A 24014-nucleotide genomic window follows, 5' to 3' on the forward strand; every position below is an offset into this window, starting at 1 on the left:
ATGTGAATTTTTCGAATATCTTTTAATTTCTACCAGAAATCGAACAAATAATATAATATGCATTTAATATAGCAAAAATAATTCCTATATATTATAAATGTGAAAGTCAGGATGTTTGTTTGTTTATTTGTTTGATTGTTTGTTACGTTTGCTACGCTTTCACGCAAAAACTACTCAATTGAGCATGAGCTATAATTTATAAAGCTATATTTAAAAAAAATTAAAATTATTGTTTTGACATTTCATAAAACAGGGTGAAGGAAATACAATTTATGGGCATCTGTTCAACCAGGGTTATCAGGCAAGCTTAAAATTGAAAACTGATTATTTGGTACATATACTTTTATCTGTGTAAAACAATCGAAGAAGTGTACTTTTGATTATTGCATATTCATTGAAAAGAAGTAGTAAAAAGAAATAATCATTTTTACAAAAAAAATTGTTTAACGATTAGTTTTAATCCTATTTTCCTCTTTATTTATTTCCATTTTTTAAGCAATAGTTAATTCGTTTCTAATTCGTTTTCGTGACGTACTTTTGCACTGTTAGGTGATCTAAACACAATTGAAGTCAGTTTTAAGTCGCAAACCGTTTGGTCGCTAGATTCACTGCGTACTGTTGGAACAGTTTACCCTACATTGTTCCAAACCAAATTACCAATAGCTGTATTAAAATTGATAATTAATAGTTATTTTCTAAAAATTATTTATTCACATGAATAATTTTTCAAAGAACATACTATATGAGAGAGTAACACCTCTCTCTTGCCGTCTCATAAAGGTCTTCTTTAAAGAACCGTACCTAGGCTACATAATACCGTAGAAGAAGGTAATGTTATATTAAGAAGACGACTTCTCAATAGTAGTAACTATATGTATTCTTTGTAAATCTACAACACACCATGTAACACTATGAGAACAAAATTTTTATATTATTTTTATTGTAATTTGAACAGTTCATTACTTATTAATGGTAGAAAGTTTTCTATACATATTTAATATAAGTATATTAATACATGATTAATTTCATGAACTGTATTCTAGATGAAGTTTTTTTTGAATCTATCTTTATTTTGTGTTTAGATACATTTCTACAGTGTGTAGCAAAGTATAAGCCATAGTATATACTTTCATTCGAGGATAAATAACATAGAAAACAGGGTTTTCCTGACTCAATAATGCTAAAAGGAAACGAAAATTTTCTTTAAATTAAAAAAAATATAGACAGAAGAGAAAAGCACAAAATGATGTAACAAAATTGAATATGTGCATAATCAATCATTCAAACCAGCAAAAAAAAACAAAGCAAAACTGAGTAAAAAAGTAAACGCTACATTTACAATGCACGAATCTACTATAGGAACATAGTTCCTACCGGGTGTCCCACGACACAACCCGTTCTTCTTTTTGTTTCTCTTGATTGCCTTAGGAAAGCCAGCACTCACTTATTTCATTTTTAAAAAACTTACTAACGCGAGGATATCAACGTGATTAGAATCGAACAAAAAGGCAGATGTGCATAACGAAGTTATATTTCTCATAATTCTGTTTTTGCCATTTGGGCCGAACAAAAGTAATGTGTCCTTTTTGTTAGTGCAGGGCAAGATTTTGCAATTTATTTTCTTCAAAAGAACGTTTTCCATGCAATAAAGATGAATATTATAAAAATAAATACATAATTGTGTGGGACACGTTGTATGTTTAATATAATTTGTAAATAAACAAATAGGTTTCTGACGAATGAATTTGATCGATTGAAAATTGATTTCGATTCTTATCAGATTCTCGTCATTTGCTTCTCTCAATTGTAATTTATTTTGAAATATGAAATTAAATGTGTAGTAACGATTGTGTGACGTAATTGGGGTCAACTTAAATAGATTTTTTTGTTTAGATTTTTAAGAAATGTACGAAATATAGATATGTAATTGAAATCAATTTTTTTGATAAAGCGGAATATTTTAACAACTTTAGGAAAAAATTGTGTTAGTTAAAAATGTAAAGAAACTTTTGATTTACCTATTAACGGTTTATAAGATGGATCCTGGCTGGCCACATGAACCGATTGATCTATGTTGCTCAGACAGACAAGCGAACGGACGGGCGAAGAAACGAAATTGAACTAATTAGATGATTTTATAAATACCTATAAATTGTACAAACTTGGTACCAAACCTTGATACCTAATTTTATTCAAATCGGACTTAAATTGCGACCGCTAGGGAGTTTACAGACACATAAACGTATAGACACATACATACATACATTTATAATAAATAAATTTTAACGATGGTCATTTTTGACATCTATTAGTTCGGATCGATAGACATCATCAGTACGAAAGCAATAGCTCCATTTCCTTCGGCAATTCGCTAATAATGCTCGAAAATAAAATAGAAAAAAAGGCTGGAAGCGTCATGTGGTTAACAAACTATCAATTACGCAATGTATTCTTGAATGGGTACCTGATAGGTAGAAAGATTGCCCATAATTACTTGTCCTTCCAAAGACACCAAACTACACAAATAATAGTTATTTATAATCGTAATGACTTTTATGCATAAATAATAATTTCATATCTATAATAGTGATTATTAAATTAATATCTGATTACCTAAATTTTACAGTATCGTATAACAAAAAACATTTGAGAAGTTCCGTATTTTTACCCGATTTGTATAAAGAATAATTAAGCTGCCATTCTCTGATTGACTCATCTGATAATTAATCTTTTATTAAAAAAAAAATTACTGATATCTTTTTATTCAAAAATCTTCACGATTTTGTAAGCAATTCAAATTGTATAATGTGTAATTGGAGATTTCATGAGATATTTATCTTTTGGTTGTATTACACGTTTTCTTATTACATATTTTCAATTATATTTTCGTATTTTGATACAAAATTTTCATTACGAAACAAATATAAAATATATAAAGTTTACTTCCAGCTTACGGAACTTCGAATTGGAGTTCGTTAAAAATAATACTGAAGAAAAAAGCTCAAGATGATCATTTGATTTTGCAAAAATGCCATATTGAATACTATAAAAATATGACCTCGATAATGTATTTAGCCATCTTAAATTTTTATATTGAGATATTATATTTTTAACCCTCGAACTAAAAAAAGGAGTGTTATAAGTTTGGCCGCAATGTGTGTATGTCTGTGTGTGTCTGTTGCATCGTAGCGCCTGAATTTATGAATCGATTTTAATTTTTTTGGTTTCATTTGAAAGGTAATTTAACGGAGTGTTCTTAGCTATGTTTCAAGTAAGAGCTTAAGTTTCCGTACCCGAAAAAACTGAAAAACTGGCGATGATCTTCAAAATCGATTTAGTTTTTAAAAGGCATGACATATAAATAATTACTAAAGAAATGAATGGTCAAATAAACCTGGTTCAATTCATTTCGAAAAGTGAAATGATAAAATAATTAGGTAATTCAAAACAATAATTCAAAAGAACAATGTTAACTCAAATATTTCAATTTCAATTAAAATATTTCCAAAAATTTGTCCCAAAAAATGATAGCTTTCTAAGTATCCTTTTCATCTCATCTGATGTCTTTGACCAACACTTTGATATTGATTTAAGAAAAATTGTTATAAGTTTAAAGTGTTTATCTATGCGTCTTTGTGTTTCTCAGTGGCATCGCAGCCCTTAAACGGTATAGAACCGACTCGATTGAGAACATTTTATAGCAAAGTTTCCATAAATCGCATTTGTCGGGGGTTTTTTAAATTTTGTAAATTTAGTATGTATTTATCAGATACTAATCATAACTGTATTTATGACTGATTCTTTATAAAAGTAATTTTACGAAATCAATATTTCTCTCTAGCTAAAATTCTAGTCATGAGAATGAAGTATCTAGTGTTGAATCTTCTAAAATATTTTCTGGCAGAAATAATTAATGTTTAGATTCTCCTTTTTTTTTTAAATTATATTAATGAGAAAGTAATATTAATAAAACGTAAGAAAAAGAATGAATAATTACACCCAAAATAAAATCGACACAATTTAAATGTCAAATTAAAAAAAAAATAAAATAAAAAAAGAGTTGGTATTATAATATATGTTATTATATTATTTTAATAATAAGAATTATATAATATTATTTATAATTATTTGATAGAACTAGAGGTCTTTATGCGTTTATGATGATGAATTGAATAATATAGTTAGGGTATACACTTTAAACTCATATATCAATCTCTGTTTGAGAGTATCATTAATAATAAATTACCGACTTCAAGGAGGTTATCTATTATTATTGGTCAGTAATTTCTATTAGTTCAAGAGAAATAAACATTTGATTTTTTAAAAACTGAAAAATATGTTTACTATTCCTCTTTGCTTGATTAACTCAAATATCAACTTCGAAATTAATTGAAATAAGAAAATAATACCAAAAGTTTCTATGTCAATTAATCAAAAAAAATCGTAGCTATTTTAGTCACGGTGGTTTTATAAAATTTAGGATAAGTACGTGTTTAGAAAAAATTTCGCATAATTTTCCATAAAATAGATTTCTCCACTTTTGTATTTTTCGGTGAAAAATGGAAGCCTTATAATTATGATTGTCAAGTTCCAAAAATTAACTCGACTCACTATTCAAATATTCGATTCAAAAATCTGAAAAAATCAAATATTTAAGATCATGCACTTACTAAGGAAGGTCTATAACATCTTCGTTGAACACACATTTACAAACATTACTAAAAAACATTATGATTCTAAACTTCCAATAAAAAATGCATGAAAATCGGTTCATATTTTTGAGAAGTACGAAGCCAGGAGCATAGAAATTTAATTTGATACAGTCACTTTAGCATTAAAATGGGGTCAACCTCGCCATGAGAGATAATAAGCTGAATTTTCGTCTACTAGTAGGATAACTAACTTCCAATAAGCAAAAACCGTATAAAGACTTCAACTCAAACTCAAACCTAACCAGAAAAAAAAAACCTTAAGAAGGAAAATTGAGTCGTTATATAACATATATTTTAATTTGAAAATAATTTTTGTAATGTTGTGCATATGGTTTTTTGAAATTGGTTTATGTTTTTAATAAAAAGTTTAATTTCATTTAATAAAATAGTTTTTATTATTAAATTTAATTAATTTTTAATTTTCCACATCTATTCACAAAACCTTTAGTTTCTTTGATTAATTGATAAATAAATGTGGTATCTGCTGCTATCGCCGAATATATTAGAAGATTTTATTAAAAGTAATTATTTTATTAATATTGAATTTATTTTTTTTATTATTTCTGCTAAGCAATATTTATAATATGTAGGGAAAATTTTTATTATTATTTTGGTACTTTCTTTTTAGATAATTATGTGTGAAATACCAATATTAAGATTAAATTATAATCATGAGATCACTCCTTTAAGATTTACCGTCAAAATAAATTTTAAATTAGCATTTATTTTCCTTTAAAATTTTAAACTTCTACTTTTATTAAAAATAGACCGTTTTCTATTGCAGTATTAGACGATCGAACAAAATAAACTATATAAGGTGGTGCTTATGAACTATAAAGTTATTATGTTTATTCGATGAACACGAAGGCCAGTATTCAAGATTGAGTTGATAGATTGTTGCATTGGTCTAAATTCAAAAGCCTTTTTGTCAGACTCAATTGAGGTAAAATGGTTGGTTGGAGATAATAGGATGGCCTTGTAACTGTTTATTATATATGACTTATCATGTGGGGCCATGCGTCTATTTCCAAAGATCTTTTGTTACAATTTAACATATCCAATTTAGAGGATATCTAGTTGATAATACAAGAAATTCCTCAGGAAATATTCTATGCCAATAAAGTTAATATTACACGGAACTAAATCTACAGGTATTATAATAAAATAATAAAATATATTACGTTTTAAAAAGTCAATAAAATTATTATTTAAATATTTAAAAGATCATAAGTTGTTAACATTAAAAATATTTAATATTTTTATTAAACTATTTTAAATGCTTTAACTTCAATGACATAACATAAACAATTATTATTATAATACCTAATCATCATCATCTTTGTTTATAATAACAATAACAAATAATAATAATCATCTTATTTTAATGGTAACTACTTTTTACAATTATAGCCATTTTAAAAATGATTATTTATTATTAACATCGGTTAAATGTAAAGAAATACGAATAATATGATTACGAAGTTAATTTTAGCTGATTTTGAGTTGAGTTTCTGTATTTCGTTGCAGGTAGCAATATCGAAAATTTTCAAAATTTTAGATAATATAAATAGCGGTTTATTTAAGGCAATATAGAAAATTGACTTTTTACGTAGATAATAAATTAAACAAGTGAAAACAAACAATTGACTGTGAGTCAATTGTTGAAATACCATGCATAGTCAGTGTTGATTTCATTATCACATTACACATACAAACATGTGACACATACATAACTGATAATCAAGTATAGTACATATTATAAAATTTCCGCCTAATTGGCGCCCTCACGGGTAAACAGCGATGTTTACGAAAAAATGTTTCAAACAAAAGTTGTTAAATTTTTGATAAGAAACATTTTTTACATTTAAACTTTTGTTCTATCTCTAACGGTTTACAAGATGGGTCTTACGGACCCAAGACCCAATTGACCTATGATGCTCATTTACGAACTTGACCTCACTTTTTACGCCCTGAGTTCACTGTAAAAATTTCAGCTCGATATCTTTTTTCGTTTTTGAGTTATCGTGTCCACAGACGGACGGACGGACGGACAACCGGAAATGGACTAATTAGGTGATTTTATGAACACCTATGACAAAATTTTTTCATAGCATCATTATTTTTAAGCGTTACAAACTTGATACTAAACTTAATATACTATGTATATTTCATATATACATGGTATAAAAACAAAACTAAACAATATTTCTTCCAAATTATATTTAGAAAAATATTTTTTAATTTACTCATGTGCAACTATAAGGTTGTAGTTAAAATAGAAGTGTCTTTTTGATTCATAAAAGTTCATAAAGAAACAATTAAAACTAAATTTAATTCTATAGTTGAGAGTTGAGACATGTGAGCGGTGTATTGAATGTGAAACAATACAAACTCAAAAGTATATAGCTTCATATACTGCATAATGGAGATACCAACGTATGTATAGAAAACAAACCCAAGACATGCAAAATAATGCAAGCACTGATATTCAATACTATATCTATATTCTATACAGGGTATTTCTATATTCTATACAGGGTATTTCAACAAATAACTCAGTCAATTGTTTGTTTTCACTTGTTTTAAATTCGTTTTAATCGATTTCAGAAAATTGGTACTATTACTTAAAAAATTTAACTTGTTTGCCAATAATTTGTCTTGAAATTTGCATATTTTCGAAAGTATTTCATTTTAAAAATTTTTCTGGGCAGAAAAGGCCCAAAACTTTTAGTATAAAACCCAATTTTAATGTCTTTGAATATTTCGAGCAATGATTTACTTTCAGTGTTATTGATTGCTCTATAAAACATGGAAATCGAATTGTGATGGAAAAAATATGAAAAAATACTGTCTTTCATCACGAATACTCAAAAACGAAAAGAGATATCAAGCTGAAATTTTTATAGCGTGCTAAGGACGTAAAAAGTGAGATAGAGTTTGTAAATGGGCAACATAGGTCAATTGGATCTTGGGTCCGTAGGACCCATCTTGTAAACCGTTAGAGATAGAACAAAAGTTTAAATGTAAAAAATGTTTCTTATAAAAAAATAACAACTTTTAATTGAAACATTTTTTCGTAAATATCACTGTTTACCCGTTAGATCGCAAATTATGCGCAAATCAGCTATATATGTGTGACATGTATGTATGTGTAATGTCACAGAGAAATCAACACTGTTTGTACATGGTATTTCAACAACTAACTCAGTCAATTGTTTGTTTTCACTTGTTTTTAATAATTTTCGTTGGTATTTTCCAGAATTTATTTCGTACTTGTAATTGTTACTTTAATAAAAAATAAATGAAGATGAAAGTTAGTTAGTCATTGACTTATTAATAAAATAAATAAATTTATTAAAATTTTTCATTATTTATTATTAAAACATCTTTATAAAAATAAAAAACAAAAACCACTAAATATTTATAATAATAGGTTTTAAATGCATTTAAAACAATTGTCTTCAATCTTACCGCTAACTAACATTCATTTCATTTACGAGTATATGAGAGAAAAAGTCTTCTCAAGACTTTTTGACATTAAACAGACATTCTTTTGAATAAATTTTACATTGTCAACGAACACTAAGCAGAAATATTATGCAAAAAATTAAAGGAAAATTGGTTTTCTATTATGGATCGTACAGTCACGGGATATAATTTTAGTAAATAGTCCCTGGTCGGGAAAAGTAAAATATCCTGTAAAATATCTCTGTAATTTTAGACGAAATTTCAAATAAAATTGTACCGTGATAAAATAAGCATATAGGTAATTAAATGAAATCTCTACCTATGAAATAAAATTGGTTAACATCAAAATAAAAATTAATTTAAATAGATAAAAATGTCATCTTTTTTTGAAAAGTACCTTATAGTTTTATCTAGGCGTGGTAATCTATTCATATACAAATTACCAAAAAAGATTACTTCAAATATACTTTATTTGCCGTTTCTAATAAAAATGAATAAAAAATGATTCGCAAAATTGTATACATCTCTTCGTTCAGAAAAATTGTGTGCGGAATTTTCTTTCTATGTTGCTCTTTTCTATGTAGTGAAGTTAGTGCTGAATAAGTGTGTCTAAGTGCCCATACTTGAAGATAAACTAGACAATAAACCTAGTAAACTATCCGCCAAAAAAATTCCTTCATATGAGTACCTACCCGAAAAGATATAGTTTATATCTTTCCTATATTTTTAAGCCAACCTTTAAAAAACTGCTTTCAAATTGATCAATCTATTTGCCAGCAACAGTAAGTACTAAAGACAGATGCATAAGATAAGTCCATAAGACAATATTAAAAAAAAATGAAATCTGCGCAATATTAGGCAAAAAATTTCGTGGTTTAATTCAAGAAAATTCAAGAAAGATTATGCATATGCTTGCGCTGCATTAAATTATATTTGAAGTATTGACGTAATGAAATTTAATATTGCACTGAAACATAAAAGAAACTATATCTTCTTCTATTTAGTATATCATTTTTAAAAACGATAAATTTTTATAATTTAGTGAAAGGTCACGTCATCAATCTGTAGTAAATACATATTCATTTTGAAAATAAAAAAAGATGAATATATTATTTATTATTATTAATATTTAATATATCATTGACATGCAGCGACTAAACTTTAACAGTAAAGAGTAGAACGGCAAGCCGTGGTTAAGACTTTTAAGGACCAGACTAATACTTTTTAATTGAGTTTTAATCGTGTTCATTCATAAATTATAATAAAATTTATATTCTACAACTGTTGATTATGTAAATATTTCCATTTAATAATAGAGTACATAAGTGTAACTTGCTGAAAATGTATTTTACTTAATTTGCGACAACAACTACATAAAGAGAAAACTTACTCAAAAAAGGGCAACCAATTGAAAGAATTGTTATCCATGTGTGCTCAACTTTAATCATAAACTTTTTGTAAATTCTTGTAAAGTATTCAAATCGTTCTATCATGTAGTGTTACACACACATATGTCTGCCGATCTTTTGATAATATTCTTGTAAAATTTATAGTTTACAACTTTGATCGTGTCAAATATTTCCGTTTTAGTAATATAGCCAATGAATTTCAAATTTTTTCTTTACTGTACCCTGTATCTTTTGTGCGGATAGAACCGCGGTTAATGTCAGTATATCAGAACATACAAGTTCGATTTCGATTTTCAGGGTTTAAACAATAACTTTGTATCAGATGGGAAAAAAAATTGATATCAAATTAACATTTGGCATCTTTTATTGATGTCGGCGAAAATGTTGATCAAAAAATCAATACAATTTATTATTATTATTATTATTTAATATATTATCTTAAACAATAGGTAGCGTTGAAATGTTACTTCTCTTCTTATTTTATACCTATTATTTATTATATTATATACTTTGACATAATTATGTTAAACTTATTTTATAATCAAAACTTTTTTACTTTTACTATGAACTTTCCGTTCATACAGTATACTAATCATCCAAATCGCATTAGAATTTTTTTTATCTTTATTATTTTTATTATTTTGCATGCAGTCTCTTTTTATTCTTATACAAAGTCTTTAGTTATTCTTGTAAGGAATACTTACGACTTCCCAAAGAACACTTGGTCTTTTTGCGGAAATCGATTATAAATAGAACAATGGTATTTGCTTATTATGAACCATAGATACAGACAAAAAATATTTGCTATTTTTTTCGCGCGTTTTTAATAAAATTGCTGTAACATCAGCCTGGAAATCACTTAATTTTGTTTTCGATAGCTTAGTATAAATTGAAGGTTGACCTTTGCTTGTTAACCATGCATGGACAGAAAATATTTGCTCTTTTTTCTCATAATAACTCTCTGATAGGTTAGGTTATATTGGCTGTCCACGAAGGACACACTTAGACTGTAGAGTCCATTCTGATACCATATATGTGTTTTACCACCTTTCCGCTGATAATTTCTTTTATCAGCTCCTCAATTTCAGAGGCTGAGTGCACCACCTTCATGTATATACCATACACTACACCAACCCATCACAACTACTAATTAAATAAATTTTTTGGGATGGCGGGAATCCAACCCGATACCATAAGCATACCGCGGACGGAATTGGTTACGCCTTAGGGTGACAAACTTTCTGATACGTCTAACAATAACTGTAATAAGAATTATAACTGTTAATAAGAAATCTATTAGCCAAGTGAATAAGTCCGATAGATGAAATTCAATTAAATTGATTGTTTTAAAGAAGGTATGTTTATCATTTTCCGCTTTCAGTTTATATCCGGTAACAATTTTACCTGTTTGATTCATTATGCAAGTTAGATAGTTACATCTTGTGTACACTTGTAAATTACAAATTACAACACCAAATGTTATTATTTACTAAATCATTAGACCATTATATTATCTACATATTAATAATGTATAAGTTTCTGCATTAAAATGGCGGTCAAGGCGCTGTTCTTATATTTTCACAAATTAATGTAAATTTTTTCTGAATAATTAATAAAGCTTTAACGACAGTTGAAGATTTATGCAATCGAATTCCTGAAGATAAACTTTTTAGCTCAAAAAATTTTCCATATTTAGAAAAAAGTGAGACAATACACAACCTGCGGTTATAGGCCTCCGTCCATTTTTCGAGAAAACATATTAAGTGACCACATATACGATACACCTGATTATGGAATCTTTTGTCTAAATAAGTGTAATTAATAGGTCTTTTCATTTTAAAATCACGACTCACATTTGTTTCGTACTAAATGATTTATAACCAATGTGATAAAATGCATAACAAATATCTTCTATCTTAGTCCTACTTATTGCTGTCAGTACGAAAAAATAAACTCTGCACTTGCGCATGTGACATGATGAAAAGGTCTATTGAAAAATTAATAAAAACAAATTTATTTCCAGGCATCTTATTGTATGAGATTTCTTTGAATAGAATATTTATTCCTTAAAAATTGAATGAAATAAAATCAAAAGCACCACTCGGCTTCAAATTTTCATCGAAGTTGGTGCTATAGAGATTTCGGCTTTTTTTCTCCTCATTTACTGGAGTATTAGGCATTCAAAATTTGCATTTCGGTCAAAATTAATCAAATATTTTAATCCAAAATCAACTACAGCATTTTGACTTTTATCTTACAAGTGAAATTTATAAAATTTATAAACCCCCGACAAATGCGATTTCACTTTTCGAAATAAATTGACCCAGGTTTATTTGAGAATTCATTTCCATAGTAATTATGTATATGTTAAAATTATATGTCATACCTTTTCCAAACTGAATCAATTTTGAAGATCATCACCAATTTTTTGTTTTTTTCGGGTACAAAACTCTAAGCTCGCTCATGAAACATAGCTTAGAACACTCTACGTCAAAATACCTTTCAAATGACGGATGAACCGATTTTAATTTTATTGGTTTCATTTGAAAGGTATTTTGACGCAAAGTGTTCTAAGCTATGTTTCATGAGCGAGCTTAGAGTTTTGTACCCGAAAGAAACAAAAAATTGGCGATGATCTTCAAAATTGATTCAGTTTGGAAAAGGTATGACATATAATTTTAACATAAACATAATTACTATGGAAATGAATGCTCAAATAAACCTGGGTCAATTTATTTCGAAAAGTGAAGTGAAATCGCATTTGTCGGGGGTTTATAAAATCGAAATATTTGATTAATTTTGACTGAAATGCAAATCTTGAATGATTTGTGCAGAATTCTTTATAAAATTACGTTCAGTTGAATTATAAATTTTTTATAAACCAATCCAACAAATTTATGTTAACACATCTTTCATGTTTAAAATTTACATGATCTTTTTTTTTTTGTATTGTCGTATTTGAAATTTGAAAATAAAGGATGGTACTTATTTTACATTTTAAAATAAAAAATCTTTTATATAAGAATATTATTTCATTATTTTTAATTTTTTTTTTTTTTTTTAAATATTATAAGAAACAATTATTTTGTAATAAAAATTAAAAAGAATATATAGATTGAAAACAATAGAAATAAAAATATGATTTTCTAAAAATATGATTTTATTTGAATTCAAAATATTTCAGATGATACCATGCCATCATCAACTAAACAACATGTTTCTTTGGTGTTTATTACGACGACGATGAGACTGCATAATTATTGTTTGAATTTATGAGGCCACGAAACTAAATCCTGCTTTTTTATTAAATATTGTACAACGATTCATTCGATGAAAAATTCAGTCGAACCATGGAAAATGAAAACTGAATATGCAAGAACGAATCTATAAGTGAGACTTATTTTGGGACTTGGCAGTTCTTCTAACCAGAATAGTTAACTCTAAATGCTTTAAGGGCTTGAATATCGACATCCTGGTAGTGAAAAAAGTGGTTCAGATGAACCGGGGACTCATTAATGATAGTGAATTAACTGTTATAAATGAATATCGACTTTGGATGGCCAAATGGAAAACTGAATGTGAAAAAATCATCTTCTCATTGACGCATGCGATCAAGATTTGACCCATAAAATAAAAATGTTCTTACAAATACAGGCAACTCCTCCGGCGAGCGTAGCTACCGCAGAGAGATCGTTTTCTATACTTCGCGGGATAAATTCTTGGTTACGTGTCTCAATGGGACAGGAAATATTAGTCGGGCTAGCTCTCCTAAACATCAGGATATCGAATACATTATCAACATTTTTGCGAAAAAAAACGAAACGAAAGTTTGAATTTGTTGTTGAAGCACCTAAATAAAATTATTTGATGTAAAATGTATACTAGTGTTTAATTTAATTTGAAATTGTAAAAATTTCATCAAAATTTGTTCAGTATTTTCAGAGTCTAAACACATATTTACTTTTGTAATTTTTGTGAGCGAATAAACTAACATCTTACAGGTTTATTAAATTTCCTACGGCTTTGCCCACGTGGGCAAATACACTGTAACAAATATTGGTCAGGACATATATTTTTGGCATTTGCTTTGTAAGAATGCACTATGTCAATCATGAGCAAGTTCATACTCTGGCATGCATTGGGCCAATTTTTGGGTGACTATGCCGTGATTATCACCTTTTTTGAGGACTGGATCCTCGTCTGCTAATTATACTCTAATAATTAAGTACTATATCTAAAGGACGACAACACGCTTTTTTACATTAAATTAAATACAAACTGATTAAATCGAAAATTCTTATTATTATAGAAGGCAGACTTTACTGTCATGACTTCTTCTTCTGTTAGACTTTTAGAAAAAAAATTATATTAAAAATAATAACAATTGAAAATATTTATTGATTCGAAAAAATGAACCTATGTGTTGAATTGATTCATCGTACTGTCAGTTTCCCATACATCTTATTCAAAATTGATTATATAACATATTAACATCATATATATTGATTTATTTCAATTGTATTTGTTTATATTATATTTTTATAGAATTCATACTGATTAATTTAATTAATTAATTAATTAGAAATTGCAAAATGTTTGCTAGTTACTTAATTTATTATTATTGATTTGACTGACGATATAATAAAATTAACAAAAAAATGTTACATCTATTTACTAATTTTTTTAATTAATCAATTTTTTTTAATTTTTCTATTAATTTTTTGTATTTAGCAAGTATATGGTATATATAAAAAGGCGTTAATATAACTGATTACTTGCAATTTTTATAGTTGCAAGTCTCTATTGCAATTAATTCACTATAAAATAATTATAGATCTTAATATTTAGATGATGTTCTTTGTGTCCTGTTGAACAACATCTTACATAAAAATATCCTCAGTAACGAGGCGTTCTCTTTCACGGAACCCGATCCGATATCCATTTTTATGTTATTCTAACAGGAAGGTCATCGAATAATAAATTCAAAAATCATTTTGCCCGCCATTCAATATAACAGAGTATTATCACAAATTATTTCAATTTTCAAAGAGTCGTGGTTAAGGTATTTCGATACCGAAAAAATGAAAATGATCCGAAACATTTGAAATTTTATTTATCAATTAATCATTCTTTTATACGTATTTTGAGAAAAATTCATATCGATTCTCTGAACTGTTTAGGAGAAATGAACTAGAAAAGTCAGTTTTTAACCAAAAAAAGGGCACATTTCTCATAAATCGTACAGAGAATCGATATGAATTTTTTACAAAAGATGAATTTTTCATAAATAAAATTTAAAATTTTTGTTTAAAATCATTTTTATTTCCACTCTTTAAGATATTTCGATACCGTAATTTCAAAATGATACCAAAAATTTGAAATTTATCCTTTTTATACGTCTGTGAAAATTTCATATCGATTCTCTGTACGGATTTGGACTCGGACTACGGATTTTGGACAAACCAAAAACGTTTCGACGTTATACATATCGAATTATTTAGTTATAAATTACATTTTTTCTTAGGGGGGTCATTATATAGGACACCTTCCCCTACGTATACGAAGGGTATAAAACTGTTACTTCCGAATATTATTAAGTAAATCGTTTTCGTAATAATTAATTAATAGAATGAAAATTAATTATTTGAAAGGCATTTAACTATTTATGGCCAGTTTAAATAACTTTATATTTCACCTAATAAAACACGATGAAGTGTTGTTATAAAAATGTTACATAATGCTGCAGCATAGAAAATTATTTAAAATAAGTGTCGAAATTTGTTTTATTAAAATACTAAAAACGGAAATAAAATCTAATATATCTAATATATTAATAAACAAATAAAAATATTTTCTCCTTAATTATTTAAAAACAATAAAAAATCATAATACTTAATTAAATAATAGACGGAAAAAAAAATTATTTATAAAATATTATAACAATATATAAAAATAATTTACTTCATCAGAAAAAAAAAACACGAATATGTATTTAAAAAAAAAATTAGTTGATTAATTTCACAATATTGCTGATATTCTCTCTCATTAAAATGAGAACTTTTTTCTTAGCTAAAATTCTCTAAAAATATAAGACTAAACAAGCCGTGGGGAGGGTTTGATGTAACCCTGAAGATTCTTAGATCGACACATCAACAAAGTCGATATCACTTTTTGTTCGCGCGATATCAATTTTAAAAAAAATGACCACGAACGTACATACACACACACACATACTTCTTCTGCGAATTGGTGTTAATATCTTATCCTGACCATGAAACGTAACGTATGTTGAAAATTTCGATTTCGAAAATCGGGCCCATTACAATAACTTTTTATATTAGGAAGTTAAAAACATTGAAGTCGTTGATAACTGACCATCAACTTCAGAATATGAATTAAATTCCTATCCTAAAATAAACCTTTCCAATCCTAATAAATCTTTCCAGAAAATTTAGTTAAACTTGCTGTGTTTGTGCGAAATACGGTCTGAAAGTTTGCTTGGAAATTGTTTTTTCCTTTCCAAAAACACATTTTGTGATTTTGCTTTTATTAAGCAGATTGAAACTGTTGTAAAACTTCTGTAAATGATTTGCTAAGTTTGGAATAAACCTTGTTAAAGTCATTTAATTTTAATTTTTCTAACTACGTGCTTTATTTATAAATTAACTATTGGACCCACGTTTAGAAATTGTGGCGGTATATTTACTGGAAGATTGCAGAAAATGTGATAAAAGGTGGCCAAAACGGAAGGAGGGATCCAAAAAGACAAATTGTTGCATTACAAGGCGTAATTTGAATTAAATAGGCCCATAAGTAGGTTTTAGAAAATAAACTATGGAAACTGTGACTTATACAACTAATGTTTGATTACTGCAAAAATTCCTATGGAAATATGGTAATAATCACAGAAATTTTGGTACATTTTTTGAATTTTATGTTTATTTAATAATCCACTCACGAAAGTTAATTCAAAAGTATGTGAAAATTATAAACTTTATATTTTTTTAATAATACCTAAGTTTAAAAAAATACTATGACAATACACGAACAAAAAAAAAACCAAGCGAGTATGAATTTTTTTCAACTCTTAATAACTTAATTTAATTACTTGAGTTAAATACAATGCATAAATAGTATAATAAATAATTAGTATGTGACTTAAGTTATGAATTGGGTATCTAAATTATATTTTTATATTTTAACAGTAAAAAGTGATCGATTACACTTGAGACTATAAGCTTGCCGCGGCGTGACTAAGGTAGGAACTTTCATACTAGCTACAAGAAAAATTTTGTTTGGAACTTAGTTCCCTTATACGCTTACGCGTTTATCGAATGGGACCTAGACGACAAAAAGTGCTCGACACCGAACGGCACTTTTTTGTTGTTTATTAGCTTGAAATATTAATTGTATTCCCAATGATGTAATTGTCTTGTGGTGCCCAGGAGGTCGTCAGAGCAAAACCCATCTATGTCAATAGATTTTTTTTTTAATTTTTATTTTATATCAATAACAGGGCTGACGTTGTTCCACGTTAGGACAAAGAAAAAGGAAAAATTTGATTTTAATAGTTGTTACCAGAAGTTGGAAAACATATGCTTAATTACAGTAAGAGTCGGTTACTTTGTTCATATCCAATCGACGACAGTGTAATTAATTTACCGCCCCATTAACTTTTGTGTTCACACTGCCGCTGCCAGGATTCCAATCCACAACCTCATAGCCTGTAGTCAAAGCAAGTAACAATAGTGACTTCGACTTAATCGAATCGATTTATTGCAATGGTGACTTCGACTTAAAATAACTCGCCCATGCCTGCCTTAAGTGCTACGAATAAAAACAGTGTTATAAGTTTGAAGCACAAACTAATTCGCTTTCAATTATTTCAGAGGATGCTTTCATTTAGATGCTATATTTGAAATTTGCTTAATTAACCTTTTAAAGATCGATTTTTTATTAGTGTTTAAAAAGTTCTTCATAAAACTGAAAGCCCAAGATCTCATTGACCATATTTATTTATCACAAACTGAAGTAATAAAGGTTGCCACCCACCATTATCAACTCTCATATATGACTCTGTATTTGAGTATTCACTTCTTAAGAGTATTATTTAAAATTAAGAGTCATGTTACCTTTTGATGAAAAATAATAGCAAAAGTAAATTTAGATGCTAATTTATGATAAAAACGAATTCTGTATAAACATTTCTTTTTTATATAAATTTGCGCAATTTGAACTTTTTAATACAATAATAAACAAAAAGAAAAATATTATTTTAATAATTATTACAAAATAAATTATTTATTTTAATACTTTTTCATTGTATCCCAATCAAATTAGTTTACCTTAGTGGCTAATTACTTTACTAACAGATACCCGCCCGCTTTGCTGGGCAACTTCTCCTTTAGACTATCACGTTATAGCCTTCACTTATCCACCCTTTTGTTCACAATTTTATGGATTTTACGCTTTCATTGTAACTTTCTATAGGTCCAATCATTAAATTAAGCGGATTTTTATAATTTTTGGATCAAACTTACCCCATCCACTGAGTTTCATCAAATTCCAAAACAAAAATTTTTTTCCGATTTTCTCGATTTTTTCAAAGGGGTACTTAAAAAAATTGAAAAAAATCGAAAAATTTTTTTATCTCCAATTTCGATAAAACTTAGTATATAAGGTAATTTTGACCCAAAAAGTACAAAAATCGGGTGCATTTGACGACTGGTCGAATAGTTTTTGAGATACAGACTAAAATCGATCCAAATATTGCGATATCTCTGAAACTCTGCATCCAATCATTAAATTAACCGGATTTTTATACTTTTTGGATCAAAATTACCCCATCCATTGAGTTTCATCGATTTCCAAAACAAAATTTTTTTTTCGATTTTCTCGATTTTTTCAAAGGGGTACCCCTTAAAAAAATTGCAAAAAATCGAAAAATTTTTTTTATCTACAATTTCGATAAAACTCAGTATATAAGGTAATTTTGACCCAAAAAGTACAAAAATCGGGTGCATTTGACGACTGGTCGAATAGTTTTTGAAATACGGACTAAAATCGATACAAATATTGATAAAAAAAAAAAAAAAAACAACGTGTAGGTCTAAAAAAGACAAATCAGATTAACTACATTTTATTTAAATTGTGGGCGACAGCAAATTTCTTTTAAAAAAGGCTGTTAAAAATTTGATTTTTTTTTTTAATTTGAAAGTAAAATTGATTAGGTAAACTTAACTTACAAAATAACTACCACAAAAACTAACTGTTATCGGTAAATATATATTTTATTAACAAAAATTTATATTATTTAATTATAAAAATAAATACTAATTTTAATATTTATAATTTATAAAGTAAGGTACTATAATTAAAAATTTGTAATAAAATATATTATTAATAATATGGATATTTTAATAAAATTTTATTCGTAATATTTAATTTATTTAGTGACAAAATAACAAATTATATATCTTATTAAATTCTTTAGTAATATTTATTTTATATTTTGCCATCATATATTTTTGAAAATATCGCAGATATAAAACATTTGTTTTTTATTAATGAATCTAGGATAAAAAAATTCTAGAAAGATTTCTTTTGTGACAAAATCACTTTGAAAACTTTCTTAATGCTATTTTGAAATCATTATTATTTGAAATATATTTATTTAGAATTATTGTCATTTGTTCAGAAATTTCCATAAACTTACAGACAAAGACTTTTGAATGAAAATGTTTGCACATCTAAGTAGAAAAATTGATTTCGTACAGATTTAATGACTTTTAAACATTTTCCATAAAGAAATTATTGATAAATATTTTCCTAATTTTTTACCTCGTCAGCACTCGCGTTATGAACATTTTGCTCACGCTCGATTTAAAACATAAATATTTTTCATTTTTCAAATGTGGTTGAAACTTTTTCTATCTGTTTATAATTTTATCTATTTCGAATATATTTTTCAAGTTCTTCAGAAGTAAGCAGAAGTGTAAGCAAAAATAGTAACTTCAGAAATTTTCATTCCTGTTCGTGTACTTTCGATAGATCAATATAAGTCATACTAAGTTAATTAAAAAAATTTGTAATAAAACATCATTCAATAATCACATTTACTGGGTATTCTGTGTTTGTTTATAGCAAATAATATGTTGTGAGTGTTGAAGTGAGAAGAAAGATACTGCTGTTACTTTGTGTGTAAGAGTGGCTATCTTTCATTACTTACATGACGTAAAAAACAAAAGATTGCCTAATCAACACTGTCTATACATGGTATTTCAACAATAAAATCCGTGAACTGTTTGTTTTCACTAGTAAATATATATAATAAATCTAAAGAATATTCAAAAATGTTTCTATACATTGAAGGTTTAATTATTATAGGTACTAAATTTTAAGTAAACGGAAATAGATCAGTTTTATTCGAAAACAGAATAGATATTCCGAAAAGGAATAGACATTCGAAAACCGAATAGATCGGAAAAGAAGACCAAGAAAATGAGATAAACTAATTTAATATTTAAATAACTAGTTAATTTGCATAATTATTTAATAAAAATAATTTCCATAAACAGTAACAATTAATTATTTAATTTTTTGTTTTATTATATTGTTGTGTTCTTATTAACTTGAAGTAAGTAATTCACATTAAATTACGCAATTATTTTGTATTAAATAACAATTATTAATAAAAATTTTGATTCTTTTTAACAAAAGTTGTTAAAATTCTTTTGTTATTTTTTCATATAAAAATTATTTATTTATAACAATTATAATGACCTTATACTAAATATCTTATTAAAAAAAAAGAGGGCTATTTAATTAATATTTTTAGAAGTATTGTTTATAATTAAAATATATATAAATCAAATTGATTTGTGGTTTACTGAGTTAATAAAGTAGCATTTACTTAAGTTAGTCTCTTAATAATCGTTGTCTAAAACTAATTAGATGTTTTTATTTTATTTTTATAATTATAAGTTGTATTTTGGGGCTAATTAATTTGATTTAAATGTCAATTAAATGTGTCTTAAAAATTTAACATAAAATTTTTGTTTATTTAAATTTATAGTACAGGAGATGGTTTAAGGTCGACCTTCACCCATCTGATAACCAGATGAGACATATTTTTTATTAAATTTTATTGACAGTTAAGCACGCCTATAATAGCTTGTCATTACTGTCCTTAATGATACTGGGGTATTATGCATAAGGAACTGATTAACCTTAAAATCGAAATTTTGTTGATAATATAAAGTAAATAATACAGAGTAATACTAACAAAATTGTATTAAAATTGTAGTTATTATTAATACATTCGCTGTTCATTAAAAGAATCCAAAAGTACCTTATATATTGGCAATTTTAATAAACCAAAAATGTAATCCAACTAAATTTGGATCATATTTTTCAAATTTGTGATCAAAATTAACCTAACTCTGTGTGTGGAGCCCTGTTACTGGAATTAAGCACAGCAGTGGTAGCTAGCGAAAAACTAACATCACAGTTGAACAGAATGGCCCAAAGTTAGTGGGTTTAAAAAAAAAATTCCAATAAGATCGGATCAAACTTGCCCGCGTTATCAAAAAAATCAAGTTTTTTAACTTTATGACGTCATTAGAATCCAAAAAATTTTATTTTGCTCTATCACATCCAAATTTTATCCAATTTTGATAAACAAAGTATGTAATCCTACTAAATTTGGGTCATACTTTCCAAATATGTGACCAAAATAAACCTAGCTCTTATAGGTTTCACGAATGTAGAGCCCTGCTACCGAAATTATGCACATAAATGATAGCTACCGAAAAACTGACATCACAGTTGAAAAAAATGGCCCAAAATTAGTGGGTTTCAAAAAAAATTCCAATAAGATCGGATCAAATTTGCCCGCGTTATCAAAAAAATCAAATTTTTTTACTTTATGACGTCATTAGAATCCAAAAAATTTTATTTTGCTCTATCACATCCAAATTTTATCCAATTTTGATAAACAAAGTATGTAATCCTACTAAATTTGGGTCATACTTTCCAAATATGTGACCAAAATAAACCTAGCTCTTATAGGTTTCACGAATGTAGAGCCCTGCTACCGAAATTATGCACATAAATGATAGCTACCGAAAAACTGACATCACAGTTGAAAAAAATGGCCCAAAATTAGTGGGTTTCAAAAAAAATTCCAATAAGATCGGATCAAATTTGCCCGCGTTATCAAAAAAATCAAATTTTTTAACTTTATGACGTCATTAGAATCCAAAAAATTTTATTTTGCTCTATCACATCCAAATTTTATCCAATTTTGATAAACAAAGTATGTAATCCTACTAAATTTGGGTCATACTTTCCAAATATGTGACCAAAATTAACCTAGCTCTTATAGGTTTCACGAATGTAGAGCCCTGCTACCGAAATTATGCACATAAATGATAGCTACCGAAAAACTGACATCACAGTTGAAAAGAATGGCCCAAAATTAGTGGGTTTCAAAAAAAATTCCAATAAGATCGGATCAAATTTGCCCGCGTTATCAAAAAAATCAAATTTTTTAACTTTATGACGTCATTAGAATCCAAAAAATTTTATTTTGCTCTATCACATCCAAATTTTATCCAATTTTGATAAACAAAGTATGTAATCCTACTAAATTTGGGTCATACTTTCCAAATATGTGACCAAAATACACCTAGCTCTTATAGGTTTCACGAATGTAGAGCCCTGCTACCGAAATTATGCACATAAATGATAGCTACCGAAAAACTGACATCACAGTTGAAAAGAATGGCCCAAAATTAGTGGGTTTCAAAAAAAATTCCAATAAGATCGGATCAAATTTGCCCGCGTTATCAAAAAAATTAAATTTTTTAACTTTATGACGTCATTAGAATCCAAAAAATTTTATTTTGCTCTATCACATCCAAATTTTATCCAATTTTGATAAACAAAGTATGTAATCCTACTAAATTTGGGGTTATACTTTCCAAATTTGTGATCAAAATTAACCTAACTCTAATAGGTTCTATGATTGTGGAGCCCTAACAACAGAATTAAACACAACTGTGAGAGCTAGCGAAAAACTGACATCACAGTTGAAAAGAATGACCCAAAATTAGTGGTTTTAAAAAAAAATTCCAATAAGATCGGATCAAATTTGCCCGCGTTATCAAAAAAATCAAATTTTTTTACTTTATGACGTCATTAGAATCCAAAAAATTTTATTTTGCTCTATCACATCCAAATTTTATCCAATTTTGATAAACAAAGTATGTAATCCTACTAAATTTGGGTCATACTTTCCAAATATGTGACCAAAATTAACCTAGCTCTTATAGGTTTCACGAATGTAGAGCCCTGCTACCGAAATTATGCACATAAATGATAGCTACCGAAAAACTGACATCACAGTTGAAAAGAATGGCCCAAAATTAGTGGGTTTCAAAAAAAATTCCAATAAGATCGGATCAAATTTGCCCGCGTTATCAAAAAAATCAAATTTTTTAACTTTATGACGTCATTAGAATCCAAAAAATTTTATTTTGCTCTATCACATCCAAATTTTATCCAATTTTGATAAACAAAGTATGTAATCCTACTAAATTTGGGTCATACTTTCCAAATATGTGACCAAAATACACCTAGCTCTTATAGGTTTCACGAATGTAGAGCCCTGCTACCGAAATTATGCACATAAATGATAGCTACCGAAAAACTGACATCACAGTTGAAAAGAATGGCCCAAAATTAGTGGGTTTCAAAAAAAATTCCAATAAGATCGGATCAAATTTGCCCGCGTTATCAAAAAAATTAAATTTTTTAACTTTATGACGTCATTAGAATCCAAAAAATTTTATTTTGCTCTATCACATCCAAATTTTATCCAATTTTGATAAACAAAGTATGTAATCCTACTAAATTTGGGGTTATACTTTCCAAATTTGTGATCAAAATTAACCTAACTCTAATAGGTTCTATGATTGTGGAGCCCTAACAACAGAATTAAACACAACTGTGAGAGCTAGCGAAAAACTGACATCACAGTTGAAAAGAATGACCCAAAATTAGTGGTTTTAAAAAAAAATTCCAATAAGATCGGATCAAATGTGGCCTCTGTTTCTGTTGCGCCGGTGGCGGGACCCTTCTTTGCCACGCCTTAGTTACGCACCTCTCAATATTGATACTACACCGATCTGTTAACCCATCGAAATTAGTATCAGATGGGTAAAGGACGACCTTATGCCCTCTTTTATTAGACTATTAAAATTATGCAGTTAAATTTTCAAAAATTCCAAAGGGAACTGTGTTGTTAGAAAATACAGAAATTCGTCATTAAAAGAATGAATTGATAAGCTTACCAAATTTTCCATTCCACAAGAATCCATTCTAGGACCAATCATTCTTATAATATATGGGTCAATGATCTTCC

At 27.5% G+C, this 24014-nt stretch overlaps 1 protein-coding gene across 1 annotated transcript in view; it reads right to left on the bottom strand.

Annotated features, from left to right (window-relative positions):
- The window catches only part of LOC123293194 (dual specificity protein kinase splB), a 99209-nt gene extending 75246 nt beyond the window's left edge, over positions 1-23963 (bottom strand). The window contains exon 1 of the mRNA XM_044873928.1: positions 23944-23963. The gene's annotated coding sequence lies outside the window, so the exon portion shown is untranslated. The remainder of the gene's footprint in view (positions 1-23943) is intronic.
- Between the last annotated feature and the right edge of the window lie 51 nt (positions 23964-24014).

Source organism: Chrysoperla carnea, chromosome 2 (genome assembly GCF_905475395.1).
Source record: "Chrysoperla carnea chromosome 2, inChrCarn1.1, whole genome shotgun sequence".
NCBI classification, from domain to species: Eukaryota; Metazoa; Arthropoda; class Insecta; order Neuroptera; family Chrysopidae; genus Chrysoperla; species Chrysoperla carnea.